Below are 17,965 nucleotides of genomic sequence, written 5' to 3' on the forward strand. Positions count from 1 at the left end.
TATTTGTATTATAAAAAATGAATGTCTACTATTGCAAAAAATTAAGATACTTGTATATCAATAGTTATATATTTAAATATATTTGTATTACAAAAAACTAATAGTTATGGGTGTAATTCTAAAATAATTGTGATTCAAACATATAGTTACCAATATCAATGTCTAAATTCTATTATTAAACATGATTAGTGTGTATTTTTGTTAAAGTAATTTTTTTTAAAAGTAAGTTAGACTATTTGATATGATTAATTGTAAAACTTGTTAATATAGAGAATATTTTAACATGAATAATAGAAACACGGGGGTATTTTGACACGACACCACAGCACAAACAAGTTCATCCAAAAAAAAATTTAAAAAATAGTACGAAATGATTAAAAAAAACAAAGTAAAGAAAAATAGTACGAAATGATATAAAAAAAATTAAAAAAATAGTAAAAAAATGGTACGAAAAGATATAAAAAAAAATAATACGATCTAAAAAATAAAAATAAAAAAAAGTTATTTTCATTCACCCTAAACAAGTTCCTATTTTGAGAAAGTGATTAAAAGTTACATTTCAATTTTTAACTTTTCGAATCACATCATCTTTTATAATTTTTTTACATTTAAAAAAAAATAAAAAGTCAAAAAATTAATTTTTAACCATCTTCCTAAAATAACATATGCATTCCATGTACGGCCTCTTTTGAGAAAATAATAAATAATAAATAAATAAATATTTATTTATTTATTTATTTATTTGAATCACACTAGTCTTTATTTTTTATATATTATTTCATAATAAGCTAATAAAAAAAATCATTTCTTTTTGATATGATTAATTAAGTAAAACTTGTTAATATAGAGAATATTTTAACATGAATAACACAAACACGGGTATTTTGACACGAGACCACAGCACAAACAAACACCAACATGATACTCATTTCTTTTTGGTTTTTCAAACTTTGTTTTTTATCGTTTCCAAAAGCATTAGTTATGTTTCCTGACATTATTTAAAAAAATATCCGCTTTTATTTCAAATTTAAATTTAAATTTATGAGATTTTGAGATTTTCATAGGACTGACTAGTGACCGTATTTTCAAAAATATAGATGATAAATATTTTTTTAATAATAAATCATTTAATTTTTTTAAGATAAACGTGATAAAATAAAAATTATTATTATTGGATCAATTTAATTTTTTTTTCATGAATAATATACATAGAATGTTTTACAAAAGGAATTGTTTGAATTGAAATGAGACCCATAATAGGTTTCACGAATTCTCTTAAGTGCATATTTTGAACTTAGAGAAATCTAACAATTTTCAAAAGAAATATTGAAAGACTGTTCTATATATTTCCATGTCAAATTGAGTTCAGATTAAAGTAGAAACATATAAATAGCAACAGGTTTCTCTCCTGTCCAATCTAGGCTCATAAGCTTTTTGCGAACTCTATATAATCTAATTACAGTTCCAAAAAAAAAAAATATGAATAATCTAATCTTTTTAAATTTATTCAATAATTGTTACCATATAATTTGATGAGATCTATTTTCAAAAAAAGAAAAGAAAAGAGAAGATGAAGACAATTTATTCAAGATCACACTTGTAATTTTTTTCTTTTTTCATGTTTACTTCAAAATCATAATTATAGTTAATTTTTTAAAAAATAAATATAATTTGATCATATTATTATGATAATTAAATCAATTTTTTTTATAAAAAAAAAAAAAATTATGAATCATCTACTTATAGGAATTTGAAAGTGGAATCTATATGGTAGGCCACAAGCTCGGATTAGAAACGGTAGTGCGGACTAAAGCAGGCCCGGCCCTAACGCCACAAAGTCAGTTGCTTTGGGCCTCAAAAGTTCCGTAAGTTGTTTTTTTTTTTATTATTATTGTTTTTGCATATGAATTCCATTAATCTGCAAAACATCCTCTTACATCAGTTGCAAGGTAGTGGGCAGATTGAACAACCTTTCTCCCTACCTTCTCTAATACAACATGGTCAAAACGTTTACTATGGTACATAATATCACTTAAAATAGATTGAAGATGCCAGTCGTTGTTTTGGTCATGATTTTGTAGTAACAATACTAATACTAAGCAATCTGTTTGCACATGAAGATGCTTTATGCCCTGCTTGTATGCCCACCGCAGAGCCTGGAGCACAGCTGCTGCTTCCGTTTGCTGTGGGGAAAGCATTGGTGGCCCTACGATAACTTCCTCATGGACCAACTGGTTACCTTCATCGAGACAGACCCAGGCCAAACCAGTTCATTCGTCTACCGAAATCCAAGATCCGTTAACGACGATGCGCCTCCTTTGAAAATCTGCAGTGAGTGATATAGCATTCTGCAAAAGAACTTGATTTGAATTTACCGTTTGGGTATTATTGCAAGAGTGGGATAGATCATAGGGGACATCATGTTGTGGTGAAAGAAATATGGATAATAAATCATGAGCTGTTGCTAGTGTTCGTTCAATGGACATAGCTGTGTTACGAAATTCAACAGAATTTCGTTGTAACCAGATAGCCCATAATATGGCAATGGATTGGATTAAAATCTCAGGATCATGAATCTGCTGCACCCAACCTTGAAACCAAGAAAAGAAGGATAGTGGAATGTCAACTCCAAAATCTAATCCCAATGTGGACCCGCGCCAAACCCTTAGATACTGGGCAATCAAAAAATAAATGTTCAATAGATTCTTCATGCTCAAAGAGATCAATATCCAGCCCCCGTTTCATTAGTTCTCATTTCACCCGGAGAATGTTGTGAAGACATTTCCAAACAAATAGGATTCACTTGGGAGGAATCTTTAATTGCCATAATCGTTTCTAGACTAACCAGTCCGGATCAGGCTGACAATATTCGGGGGAATTGTCGGATTAAAGCCTGCTTGTAGCCCGATTTTACAGAGTATTCTCCACATTTAGTCGGACCCCAAACAATTTTATCCTCAATGCCATCCTATGGAATGTGGATAGATAAAATATGAGGTAGCATATGGTCAGGAAAAAAACATGTTCAATAAATTCACTCACCAAGAGTGAAGTGCTGGGTCAATAAAATGTTCAACCCTCATTTCAGAACAAATATTATTCAATCATCTTCCCTTACAAGGGTTTGAGACTAACGGAATCTACTGATCCTCAAACGGATTAATACGTTGTCCATTCCCCACTACCCACTACAGCTTGAAGATAACAACGTGCGTCCCCATAATATACTCTGCCATCCCCATGATGATGATGAAGATTGCTTAGTGTCAAGAAAGGAACATCGTTGACAATATTTTCCTAGCAAAACTCATGAAACTAATAAATTAGGAGAGGACAGAACTCGCCAGGCCTGTTTTGCTAATAATGCTTGATTGAAACATGAAAGGTTTCTAAATCCCAAACCACCCGAGTCTTTGGAAAGACATAAATATGTCCATTTTTTTCCAAGATATCCCTTTACCCCTAGATGAAGCCCAAAGAAAATGACGAATAATAGTTGTGAGCTGGTGCTGGAAAGAGTCAGACATGCGTAAAACAGACATTAAGTACACAGGAATGGACTGAAGAACATGTTTCACCAAAATTTCCCTATCAACAAAGTTCAAAAATTCACATTCCCCTAATGGGAAATTTATTGATAAGTTCTATACACTAAATTTAAAATTCATCTAATTCTAAAACAAGATATTTGTACCAATTAATTTTATATATTTTTAATTGTTATTAAAAAATCTTATTTAAAAAAAAATTAATGACGCTGCTACATCTCATCACTGTCGGACTTTCGTCAGACTGTCATCGGAGACTCACCGAAATTTTCAACATCACTGAAAAGTCGCCAGAATATCATCAGAAATTCGTCGGAGAATTGCTAGAATGTTCTGAATGTCACTGGAAGTTGTCGAAATGTCTAGAATGTTCGCCGGACTTTAAGAATATCGCCGGAGATTCACCGGAATGTCTAGAATATTGCCAAAAAAAAAAGAAATTAAAATGAAAAAATATTTCAAATGTGCTAAATATTGATAAACTGAAAAAAAAAAAAAAAAAACAACAACAACAACAACAAATAGTAACAATGGGAAAAAAAAATATATGTTATTTTCAATTTAAGCAAATAATTTTCAATATTGATCAAACTGAAAAACAAGTTTTGAAACTGTAAAATGTTACAATTTTAAAGTATGATTTTATTAAGTATTTGTCCATATTCATCAAACTGAAAAACATGTTATTAAATTGTAAAATTTTACAGTTCTACAGAATGATTCATTATAGGGGGAAAAAAAAAAAACTAAAACTATAAAATTTTATAATTTTCACTGCCTGTAATTAAAACTCGAAAACAACTTATTCAGAACTTGAAAATTTTCTTCATTATAACAAGAAAATAGAAGTGTGTAGTACAGGAAAAGTATTAAAACTGAGAGATCGAAGGAAATAGACAGATGTATAGAGATGCTTGTATTTCGACAACTATTTTTTAGTTTAAATCTAGTTGGATTTAATGTAGATCTACTCAAATCTGATAAGAAATTCATCTCTTTTGTCGTCGATAAGCATGAACTAAGGAGTTAGTACTCGGTGGTTGCCCGTGAACCCCAATCAATGGTGGTCACCGATAGCCGGTGATTGTAGATTAAAAAGAGAAAGAAAATAAGAAAGACGTGGTCGTGGTCGTCGCTAATATCAGAGAAAGAGAGATAAAGATAAGAAGTAAGGTGTAGAGAAAGAGGAAAATATAAAATTGGCTATAGGACTTTTGAGTCTATTTAAAAGGTTTTAGGATTAAATAGAATACACACTTTTTAAAAAGAATTTGTGGGTCATACTTTGTTTATGTCTCACTGGTCTAATTATGTTATTTGATGATGATGCTGATGGTGGTAGTAGTGGTGGTGATGATGAATTGTGGATTTGGATTTCGGTTTTGGGTGTATTGGATTAGACCCTTTGTTTTGTTTTTTGCTTTTATTTTTTATTTTGGAGTGTGGACGTAGAGTTTGGTATTTGAGCCTATTCTGGGAATTTGAATTCTTTTTTACTTGTTACTTTATTATGAAAAAATGTATAAAAAAATATAAATGTAATATGATCTAAATAAATTAATAAATTAATTTATTTTTGTCTTTCCAAAAGAGGCCTTACATGAATGCATATGTTATTTTTCTATGAGCATGTTTGGGCGTGAACTAAAATAGCACATTTTTGAATTTTTTTTTTTAAAAAAATTTAGTTATATTATCTTTTTATTTTTTTTTTTACTTTTTTTTGTAAAAAAGTTAAATATTTATATATTTTTTTATGTATGGTTGCGGGAGGTTCAAATTATTTTTATTCTTCTTTTGTTAGCTGTGAAAAGCAATTTTTATTTTTTGTAAAACAAATACACTCCAGTTTGTTTAAAATATGACTTGTTCAATTTTATTTTGAAAATTATATCTTACCCTTTGAAACTTTTAATTTCATAACAAATTATTACATTTATTAATAAATCATTAAGTTAATTAATAATTTTAACACCAAAATTTATTTCAATTAAATGAAATTTTTTAAATTACAGAGGTAATTTGTATTTTTAGCAAATTTTAAATGGGGCACTTGTAATTTACCTTTATTTTCAATATTATTGATGGGAGTTTGGATTCTCTCAAATTGGCTATCTTAATTTAAGAGAGTGCTTCAATTTGATAGTTTCATTTTGGGACAAATCTCTCATTCACCCTTTAGTACTCGGTGACTAACATATTCATGCAAATATTTATTGTAAAAAAAATAGATGATCGAATATCGGTTGTTATGTGTTTGAATATCGTTTATTGTTTTAAAATAACTGTGATTTAAATATATAGTTATCGATATCAATGTCCAATCTCTACTGTTAAACATAATTGGTGTGTTTTTTTGTTAATGTAATTTTTTTTAAAAAGTAAGGTATACTATCTGATAAGATTAGTTAAGTAAAACTTGTTAATATGGAGAATATTTTAACATGAATAACACAAACACAAGGGTATTTTAAGAGCAATCTTATACATTTAAAGGTTTTATGTACTCAATTCGCACATTTGTTTCATATTTGACTTGCAGGCTTCATCGGATTTGAGTGTTGGATTTTGACATACCTTTCTGTCTTGCCTTTGTTTATGTTGCTGTGATTGAGTTGCTGACAATTATTGGCATTATGGCCTCGGTCACGTGGCAAGTTCTCATTGTAGCAGTGTTTGCCGCAGTGGCTCCAAAATATGTTTTTCACATTGATAATAGTCTTTTTATTATTCTTTACCCATGAAAGAAAAAAAGAAAAAAAGAAAAAAAAGGTTCATTATGATATTTCTCTTTTGAATGAAGGGACAAGCCTCTACAGAGGGAACTAATGCAAATCGATGGAACAACAAAAGCATCTGTCATGAATTATGCATCAGAGACATCACTTGGAGTGGTAACTATAAGAGCATTTAACATGGCAGACGACGAGTTCTTTGAGAACTATTTAAATCTCACTGATACTGATGCAAAACTTTTCTTCTATTCCAATGCAACCCTAGAGTGGTCAATTTTGAGAGTGGAAACCCTTCAAAATATAACTTTATTCACTGCTGCTTTTCTCTTGGTTTTAATTCCCAAGGGTTATGTAGCTCCAGGCACTCATGATCCACTGAAACTTCGTGTTTATTACTTAGAAATCTTAGATTCTTCACATATGTTTGAACTTTTTGTACGACTTCTTGGACTTTACTTTTCTAATGCTTTGGCTTTGACGGATACCCAAGTGTTCATGACTAGATGGCATAACAGCTTATGTAATTATATAATTTCAATGGTAATCCTCATGCAATTGTGGAGGACAAAGACCACCATCTTCATGGCCTTCCAAAGGCAAGGTAGCGTTACACGATCTGAAGATAAGAATGCTTCTTGTTGGGCACAAACACAATCTTTGGTGAAACAATTTAAACATCTTTCGTAAAAGTGTTGAAATGTTGTGCTTGGTTCATTTAAGTTATTTGGAGAAAAAAAAAAACTGTAATGTGCTTTCTTTACTAATAGTTTTGCTTTGGATTCCAAGACTCCTCACCTAATTAGTAGTCGTCCATAGGGTGATCTTCAAGTCCCCTTTCCTAATTTGTGATCACTTCTATCTTTAATCTCCAAAATGCTAAACAAGCTAACATAATAAGCTCCAGTGAAAATTTAACAGATTCATCCCTAAAATTGAATAAATGCTTTATAAACCTTTATCCTAGTAGCTAGCTTGTAACTTAACTGATGGTATTTAAATCTAATGATTCATTATTCTTTGGTTGAATTCAGATAAGATACCAGTTGAATGCTCCATTGGTTCTCAAGGGCATCACTTGCACTTTCACAGAAGGGACCAAAGTAGGCATTGTTGGAAGGACTGGAAGTGGCAAAACTACACTCATATGTGCTTTGTTTCGTCTAGTAGAACCAGATAGTGGGAAAATTCTTATGGATGGACTTGACATTTGCTCAATAGGTCTTAAGGATTTAAGGATGAAGCTCAGCATCATCCCTCAAGAGCCAACACTTTTCAAGGGTACTATGCGAATGAATTTGGATCCTTTAGGCCTTTATTCTGATGATGAAATATGGCAGGTAAAGCCTATCAATTCTAAATCCCCGTATACATCCACGATTGATATGTGGCATGTCAATAAGAAAATTTCATAATTTTAGAACAATATGTTTTGTTAGTAAATATGTGACAAATGATAAATCTGATTAATTCTTGATTTGTAGGCTTTGGAGAAGTGCCAACCTAAGGCTACCATCAGCAGCCTTTCCTAATTTACTAGATTCTTCAGGTGAGTTGAACTCAAACTTTATAAGGTTGAAATTAATAGTGAATGAAAAACAATGTCTTTTATTATATTTTACAGTGAGCGATGAAGGCGAGAACTGGAGTGTGGGCCAACACCAGCTCTTCTGTCTTGGTAGTCCTTCTTAGGAGAAACAGAATTCTAGTCCTAGATGAAGCAACCGCTTCCATTGACTTCGACACTGACGCCACTCTACAGAGAATCATTAAGGAAGAACTCTCAAATTGCACGGTGATAACTGTAGCTCACAGAGTTCCAACCGTCATAGACAGTGACATGGTCATGGTCCTTTCTTTCGGTATGCTTCTATTCTGCACAATCAAGGTTCACATGAATGTTTCTCTTTTCCCCCCTAGACATATATGCTTTTTTTCAACACACAAACACAAACACACACACAAAAAGGCCCTAGACCAATAATTTTTTAGTATTATATGCAGCCTAAATTTTAAACTAGTATGTTGAAATGTCTTTCATGGCAGTGTTTGGATATTGAAATGAAGCTTATTAATGTAAATGTGTCATGTTATGGTTTTGCAGGGGAACTAGTTGAGTATGATGAGCCTTCAAAGCTTATGGAGACCAATTCTTCATTTTCTAAGCTTGTATCTGAGTACTGGTCCAGCTACAGGAGGAATTCTTGTAGAGACCCTAATTTTTGGTAATTACACATGAAACCCTAAGCCTTAGTTTAATAGCATTTCAGCACCTAGTTTCGTAAAGTTCTGCAAAATGGCCCAATAAAGAATAATTTTCCTGTATATTATCAAAATTAAACCGAGAACACCACCTTACAATTGGAAATATCCTAAAACTTGGTTTTTATTTATTTACCTCTTAGTTTATAAATTAATTCATACATTTTATTTTTAATTTTATTTTTGTTTTTGTTGTTCTTTTATTTATTATTTATTTGAATATTTATTATTTATTTGAATAGAATATTATTTATTTGATTATGTACATAGGTGTCACAAATAATATTTTGGTGGAGAATTGATTGAAAAACAAAATAAAAAAAAATATCTAGATACCCTAATATTTCCTATAAATTAGGAGCCTTGTCTCAATGCCACACACACACATACCAGCAGCCAAGGAGAGGGTGAGAGAAGGAGAGTGTGATTAGAGGGAAGTAGAGAAGAAGAAAAGAAAAAGAAGAAAAGAAAAGGAAGAAAATGGTGCCTTCTAGGGTCAAGGTAAGAACACACCCTTCCATGTCTTCTCCAATTCTTTCACCCATCTCATCCTATTTTCTAGATACCCTCTTGTGTTGCATATTAATGGTATATAGGGTTTTTGATGTGTATGAAAGTGTGGGTTTGATTTAGTGACTTTGCCTTACAAATTTTTCAAATTATGCACTGTTGCAACTTCTCTAATTTAAAAGAAATATCAAACCTATTTATTTTTCAAATCTGAATTTATTGTAGGCTATTTGGCGTGTTTAGAGCTTGTGATAATTTTACTAGCCCCTAATTATGTGTTTTTAGGGCTTGGATATTTTATTTAGAAATCTGGTCCTGAGTCTCTGAAAAACAGTCCCCTTCTTTCAATTTTATAAAATTCCATAAAAATCATCTCATGTTGGTTCTTTTGTCAAAACTTAGAATTCTGAGTCCTCTTTCCAATGGAATTTATTTGGGTGAAAATCATTGGGTAAATTGAGAGGAAAACTAGTTTTCCCAAAGGGTAACAAATATGGACAGGTTTTTGAATATAGTTTGTAGATGAATTTCTGGAGGTGCTGTGCAAATTCCGAGAATTGAAATTGAAACTAGACAGGTTAATTATTATTTTTGTGCAATTTCAGCCCCTAATTTGACCTAGAAGTATTTTTCCCAAAGCATTCTTTGTTAGCCCTGCAGAACCAAACTGTGCTGGAAATAGTGTTTTATTGTGTTATTTGTCTCTAAGTATTTCAAAGCATGCCTAATGTTATATGCTTGCCTTACCATACTTATGTATGCTTATCATGGGCTATATTTCTTCTCTTATGTTTGTCTCATGCTCTTTTATATTACCGAATTACCGAATGTGACTAACTTGCTCAGCAAAAGATCCAATAAACGGGAAATGATAAGGGGTTGGCAATGGGTGACGTTCACATTAGTGTTGGAATAATTTATACATATGAATGGCATGAATTTTGATGGGATTAAAACCAAATGAGTTAAGTCTTGTGCAAGCGGTCAAAGCGAGCCCCTAGGTTGACACGGATGTATTCAGACTCTATGCGATGGTTTCGGGGTGTAAGCGAGCCCTTTGGTATGGTATGTGCAGGGTGTAAGCGAACCCTAGGCACGATTTGGGTGTAAGCGAGCCCATTTGTTTGGCTGTCCCTTTTGAGGTCCATCAATGTCACTGACCGGTAAATAGCCAGGAGGTGGGCATAGGTGGTAAGGTCTGCAAAGCAGCAAAAGGGGGAGTTCTGAATAGTCTGGTTTTCAATCCTTGTGGTTGGGTAGAAGGATCTCTTTAGGGGATTCTAGATGTCTAGTCTAACTACTAATTCATAGACCCTTGTTGTAATATTGTATGTTATTGTGGGGATATATTTTCTGAGTACTAACACGTGGCAAGGTGACGCCGACGTGTCAGCCGAGGTGCCACGTGTCCTGGTCGTGACGCCGAGGTGATCTCAGCAAGACCGAGGTTATCTCCGAAGATATCGGAATCCGAGATAAGTGGATAAGCGACAAGAGTCCTAGAATGAAAAGGGAACTCAACCTGGATGAGGGACAAGAGTCCTAGAATGAGAGAAAACTTCAGTTTGTATTAAGATAAGACTCTTAGAGAGTTTATCCTAATCTTACTGGGAGTCCAAGATTAGCAATAATCTTGAGTCCATAGAAGTTAAGCTTCTATTGGGACTAGGTTTATGTTGGCTATAAAAGAGAGGCACTCCCATAGGTCTAAAGTATGCTTTTGATACTCAAGCTTGTGAGTTTAGCACTTGATTTATCTTTGAGAGATATACTGACTTGATCGTCGGAGTGCCCCCGGGTGGACGAACCACCGCCGGAATCTTCTCTTTCTATTGCAGGTCAGCCAGGTGCCATCTATTCTGCCGGTGCTCTCCAGCTGGTTACTAAGCGGGCAGTGTGGTCAGAAAATCACTCACACAATTTGGCACCGTCTGTGGGAAAGAAAGAAGAATAGATGGCCAATGAAAGAAAGAAGAATAGATGGCCAAGGAAAGAAAGAAGAATAGATGGCCAATGACGGACAGAAGGATCAGATTGAGGACAACGCTCCTGCTGGGAGTGGGAGACCTATCAACCTCAACATTGAAGGGGACGACCGCAACACAGAAAATCATGACCAGAGTCACGGAGTGAAAGACGCCAGCCAGAAAGGTGATGCACCAAAGACAACAGATCGAAGCGGATACTACAAACAAAGATGACCTCCAGGTATGAAAGGATAGATACCTGCGGAGGAACGAAGACCATTCCAGAAGGGATGCAAAGACAACGGGCATGAGCGCTCCCAAGGAGATAACATTCAAGTATAGAAGAACTCATCCTAAGTGAGCAGATCCTGGATTCCAGATCTTGGATCCCGGATCCTAGAAGACATGATCTCGGCCTAGATGAATAGGTCCGAGAAGAGAAGAGCTCAACCTGAGTGAGCAGATCCAAGATTCTAGCAGACAAGATCTCAGTACTTAAGTCCGAGAAGAGAAGAGCTCAGTGAGCAAATCTTAGATCCCAGAAGATAAAAAAAAGAAAACACACAAGGTTGGACTGCAGTTAGCCAGGTTGAAGACCTTTTATAAGGTTCGCAAAGGAGTATGTGGAAGCCATGCAGGGGGCAGAGAGAAGAAGAATATGTTTACCACTTGTTAAAAATTTGTAGCAATTTACTTGTTGGTTAAACCGATATGATGTTTACCACTTGTTGAAATTTGTAGCAAATTACAAGTTGGTTAAACCGATATGATGTTTACCACTTGTTGAAATTTGTAGCAATTTACAAGTCGGTTAAACCGAGATGATGTTTACCACTTGTTGAAATTTGTAGCAATTTACAAGTCGGTTAAACCGATATGATGTTTACCACTTGTTGAAATTTGCAGCAATTTACAAGTTGGTTAAACCGAGATGATGTTTGTTTACCACTTGTTGAAATTTGTAGCAATTTACAAGTCGGTTAAACCGAGATGATGTTTACCACTTGTTGAAATTTGTAGCAATTTACAAGTCGGTTAAACCGATATGATGTTTGCCACTTGTTGAAATTTGTAGCAATTTACAAGTTGGTTAAACCGATATGATGTTTACCACTTGTTGAAATTTGTAGCAATTTACAAGTTGGTTAAACCAAGATGATGTTTACCACTTGTTGAAATTTGTAGCAATTTACAAGTTGGTTAAACCGATATGATGTTTACCACTTGTTGAAATTTGTAGCAATTTACAAGTTGAAGTTAAACCGAGGTCATGTTTAACACTTGTTGAAATTCTGTGTGAATTTACAAGTTGAAGTTAAACCGATGTGATATTTAACACTTGTTGAAATTCTGTGTGAATTTACAAGTTGAAGTTAAACCGAGATGATATTTAACACTTATTGAAATTCTGTGTGAATTTACAAGTTGAAGTTAAACCAAGATAATGTTTAACACTTGTTGAAATTCTGTGTGAATTAACAAGTTGAAGTTAAACCGATGTGATATTTAACACTTGTTGAAATTCTGTGTGAATTTACAAGTTGAAGTTAAACCGAGGTCGTATCGGAAGAAGATTGGTTTAAACACTTGTTGAATTCTGTGTGAATTTACAAGTTATAATTAAACCGAGGTTATGATAAAGGAAGATGGTTTAAACACTTGTTGAAATTTTGAGAAAAATTTACAAGCTGAAGTTAAGCCGAGGTGATGATAAAGGATAATGGTTAAACACTTGTTGAAATTTTTGAGAAAAATTTACAAGTTAAAATCAAGTTCAAGCAATATCTGCGTACTTGCCGAGACTACCAGGTTGTCAAAACTTGAAATATGGAAAACTGAAGTCTTGATAAAAGACATTGAGAAAGTGACAAGTCCTAAGCAACACTTGTGAAAATATTTGTTACAATATTTTCAAGTGTTAGGACAAGGCCGAGATCAGCAAGATTAGAAGTTGTGACAGAGGTATTTTACCCGAAGAGATTGCACAGTCAAGGTGTACTTTGAAGACATGCAAATTATTCTAAGTATAGAATCATACAAGAGCAGAAAAAAGAAGACATACATTCAAAGAAGAAATCAGAGAAATGCATTTAAAGAAGAAATAAGGCATTTCGGCCTAAATATTGAAAAATAAATTATTCAGACTACAAAAATGGCACGTCGGCCGGATTAAAAGCATACAAAGACGAACAAAGTACAAGGTACAAGGTACAAGAAGTAAAAGATGGAAACAAAACTACTCGGCATCAATGGCAGGATATAAAAGACAGTTGGGAAGACTTCTCAGCAGCCTTCTCAGCCTCAAGCTCAGCATCGATCTCCCGAAGAGTTTGATCAAGGCTCTTCTTGGCAATTGGCACTTCGGAATTTGAAGGCAAGGATTGAAAGCAAGAATCTAGAAAAAGACACAGAAAACAGAAACAAGAATGTAATTCGTAATCAAGAATGGTGATGAAGCTATCAGGAAATCAAGACAAAAAGATTGCACAAGTGTGTCAAGCCAAGAACAGTGGCAGAAATCAACAGATGTGTGAACAGTGTGTATTCAAGAAGATGATTTGGAAACAATGGGTAAAACAGCAATGGTGATTAACAATGAAGCAGAGCTTCTTGGAAAGCAACAAGAAATAAAACAAGGAGGAACAGTGGCTTACCAGAAAGAGGGAAGCCGGAATGAGAATTGCCGAAGTCTGACGACAATGACAGAATGACGTAAGCTTCACCGGAGGAGAGGAACGAAGACAGTTGCAGAAGCTTGAAAGCTTGGAACAATGACGGATTTAAGCAAAAGAGCTAGAAAGAGAAAAAGTCAGATGATTGAATGAAAAAAGAGAAAAATAGTCAAGAAGACGACAAAGTTCAAGAATAAAGCCAAGTGCACAGGCACTAAGTAAGTATGTGAAGAACAAGAAAGTAATGACCCAGACACAATGCTAGCAACAGAAAGCGGATATGACAAGAACAGTGCCAGGCATTCAAACAATTCAAAACTTGAAGACAGACGAAAATAGAAGGCAACAGATGGCAAGTAAACAGATTCAGAAGAGTTATGAAAGATTGAGCTTAATAGCAAGTAAAGAGTTTATGAACCTACAAAGTGAAATGAACGCCGATATGAAAACCGTCGGAGTCAAATAGATGACTGGAAATCGGGAACTCACCAGAGAGTGTGAGTGGAGCAGTTGCAAAGCTCTTGGAGTTTACGAATTAATGGAACCAGAACCTCAGCTAGAAGGTGTGATTTCAAGCAGCTTGGAAAGCATGAACTTGATTCTTGACACCAGTGGACAGTAAAGTCCAGGGAACTTTGAGGTCGGCAAGTTTGATCTCGGACAGAGGGGCACAGATGAACGAACAGTGTAGGTTCCATCACCTCAGAATGTCGAGGTAATAGAACCTAGGGGGCAGTTGTGGGGATATATTTTTTGAGTACTAACACGTGGCAAGGTGACGCCGACGTGTCAGCCGAGGTGCCACGTGTCCTGGTCGTGACGCCGAGGTGATCTCAGCAAGGCCGAGGTTATCTCCGAAGATATCGGAATCCGAGATAAGTGGATAAAGGACAAGAGTCCTAGAATGAAAAGGGAACTCAACCTGGATGAGGGACAAGAGTCCTAGAATGAGAGAAGACTTCAGTTTGTATTAAGATAAGACTCTTAGAGAGTTTATCCTAATCTTACTGGGAGTCCAAGATTAGCAGTAATCTTGAGTCCATAGAAGTTAAGCTTCTATTGGGACTAGGTTTATGTTGGCTATAAAAGAGAGGCACTCCCATGGGTCTAAAGTGTGATTTTGATACTCAAGCTTGTGAGTTTAGCACTTGATTTATCTTTGAGAGATATACTGACTTGATCGTCGGAGTGCCCCCGGGTAGACGAACCACCGTCGGAATCTTCTCTTTCTGTTGCAGGTCAGCCAGGTGCCATCTATTCTGCCGGTGCTCTCCAGCTGGTTACTAAGCGGGCAGTGTGGTTAGAAAATCACTCACACAGTTATGTTACCTATTTTATTCTGTGTATGGTTGATTGGTTGAAAAAAGATATGGGGGTGTGTGTGTTTTTACTGGGCATTCCAAGCTCATGGCGTGTCATGTCAAGTGACGAAGCAGTTTACAATGGTGAAGGTTATTTCGAAGGCAAACAAGATGAAGTGTTGGAGCTGTGGTTCATTTGAAGACTTAGACTAGTTGTTTTTTTTTTCCTTTTGACTTTTGGTTTGGCAATGTTTTGGTAATCCTGTAATGGAACATAAACGAATTATCTGTGATATTAACTCTGGTTATATATGTATATTTAGATGTTCTGGTTATCTATCCTACTTGTGTTATATTATTGTGTGTATTTAACGGCTTGAAAGTTGGGGCGTTACAATTCTGAACTCTGATAATAAGCTGTGTTGATGAAGAATAAATAGACAATTAATTTGGTGCCGAAGTAGTTAACCATTAGCGAGTCAACTAGGCAAAGTATCTTCTGTTCCCAATTTTTTCTACTATCTCTCAGTTCCAAAACACAACCATAGGTCATTGAAAATCTTGAAATGCGATAATCTCACAATCTGATTCAATGAATGTAGATGTTTTGAGACGAAGGGACAAGAAGATTTGGAGATAGCAGATTTTATGCCAGTCAACTAAGGTAATAAGGTTTCTTCTACTAAGGTTTGGACTGAAATAAAGGTTGGTTTAGATGAAAATAAATAGGGCAAATTATATATACCTCCCTCGAGGTTTAGCTAAATTATAGATACCTCTGAGGTTTAAGAAATTACAGATACCCCTTTGAGGTTTGTATTTTCATAACAAATTGCCCCCCGAGGTTTATATTTTCATAACAAATTACCCCCTAATTTGTTATGAAAATATAACCTTCAGGGGGGTATCTGTAATTTTTCAAATCTCAGGAGGCATCTGTAATTTAGCTAAACCTCGAGGGGGGTATATGTAATTTGCCCAAATAAAAATAAATATGCAGCTTTGTATTAGTAAGGTTTTTTTTTTTGTCCCTCTCAAATGAGGAATTCTACAGAGAGAGCACACTGTTACATTGAGCTCTCTCATTGCTTTTGGCACGGATCATATATTGAAGATATTATCCATTTGACCTTAGGAAATAAGGAGATTGATCAATAAGTCTGATATTTTGAATTTGTAATTCCTATAATCCTTTTTTTTTTTTTGTAATTCATTTAGTCTTTTTTGATGTGTAATAACTCATTTATCCACCACATTAGAGTGTCACATTTGAAAAAAGTATATTAAAAAGTTTTTTAGTGTCACATCATACTCACTACGTTGGAATGTCACATTTAAAAAAAATACACTAAAGAGTTTTTAATTTTTTGCACTGTCATATTATACTCGCCACATTAGAGTGTCACATGTCACGTTTGGAAAAAAATACACTAATGAGTTTTTGGTTTTTTTCGAGTGTCACATCATATCCACCACTTTGTTACATTTTAAAAAAAAGTACATTAATGAGATTTTAGTTTTTTTGGAGTATGATAGTATACCCACCACGTTGTTATATTTAGAAAAAGTATACCAATGAGTTTTAGTTTTTTTGGAGTATCACATCATACCAGCCACGTTGTCACATTTAGAAAAAAGTACACTACTGAGTTTTTAATGTTTTTTGGAGCGTTACATCATTACCCGCCACGTTGTCACATTTGAAAAAAAGTACAATAAGGAATTTTTAGTTTTTTTGAGTAAAAGATTTAAAGTGTCACATCATATCTACCACGTTGTCACATTTGAGAAAAATACATTAAGGAAGTTTTAGTTTTTTGGAGTGTCACATCATACCCATCACGTTGGACCGTCACATTAATATCTGACACATTGTAGTTTCATATCATACCTGTTACATTAATAAAAAGATATTGTCGTCCACCAAAATACTACCAAAATTGAAAATAGGATCGCACCGAAAGAAACTCTCCACTAATAGGACTTAACAAATCAATAAAAAAAAATTGGGTTTAATTGAAATATTTGTTTATGTGATGGAACTTATTAGCAAAATATTCCTAAAAAATATGAGGAATTATATTTCCACACACTTACCTACCTCTGTGCACACATTTAATGATTTATTTTTTTATTATAGTTTTGTTCTAAAATAAAATTACTAAAGTGTACTTATCTTCTCCACCAAAACCCTAATTACTCGGTGTGATTCTCTTCACTTTCAGATCTTTGTTTGCATTTCCAGCCAGCTCAAGCACTTCTGCTGTCAAATATTCAAGAATTGCAGCTGAGTAAAGTAGTAGTGGCTCCAACTCACCCACTAGGAACTATATTCCCACAAATGGAAACAAACAATGAATAATAGCCATCAAAATTAACAAATAAGAGACTAACAGAGTTATACATAATGAAAATTCTTTTCAAGACCAAAGCAGGGAAGAAGAAACAACACTTGCAAATGAGTGTATGTTAAAAAGAATGATATTTTTGGCAAAAAGGGTTGTGCATTGAGTAAAATTACAAAATTCAAAATTAGTTAGTATGTGTATTAAGAAAAGATGTGGAATGAGATGTTTTGGTGTGTGAAAATAGAATTACTCAAAAAATACCCTTACATCATTTAGTTTCTTGCACCAAGTCATTTTCCAATATAGCCTTTTTGCATAGAGCAATCTTAGAGATACAAAATAATCTAGTAAAAAATTTATCAAAACACTACACTTAGGTGAGTAGTTTTGTAATTTTTTTGATAAAATATTTAGAGTCTAATATTTTTATTTCACATATGTCCATTTCATGAACCCGTGTTTAAAATTTAGAAAAGAAATAACAGTTTGTTTGATTATGGTTTTCAGAAAACATAAAATTTTTTGTTTTCCGTATTTTAATGTTTTCAATGAATTTTTTTAATATGTTAAGCAATTTTTTTTTTTAATTCTTAAACACACCTAACATAAATACACTTAAAAAGTA

The 17,965-nt window shown here is 33.8% G+C and overlaps 1 pseudogene; it reads left to right on the top strand.

Moving 5' to 3' along the window:
- The window catches only part of LOC114267514 (ABC transporter C family member 8-like), a 158,809-nt pseudogene that overhangs the window by 110,483 nt on the left and 30,361 nt on the right, over positions 1-17,965 (top strand).

This window comes from Camellia sinensis, chromosome 15, assembly GCF_055761805.1.
Source record: "Camellia sinensis isolate YWXY chromosome 15, ASM5576180v1, whole genome shotgun sequence".
Taxonomy (NCBI): domain Eukaryota; kingdom Viridiplantae; phylum Streptophyta; class Magnoliopsida; order Ericales; family Theaceae; genus Camellia; species Camellia sinensis.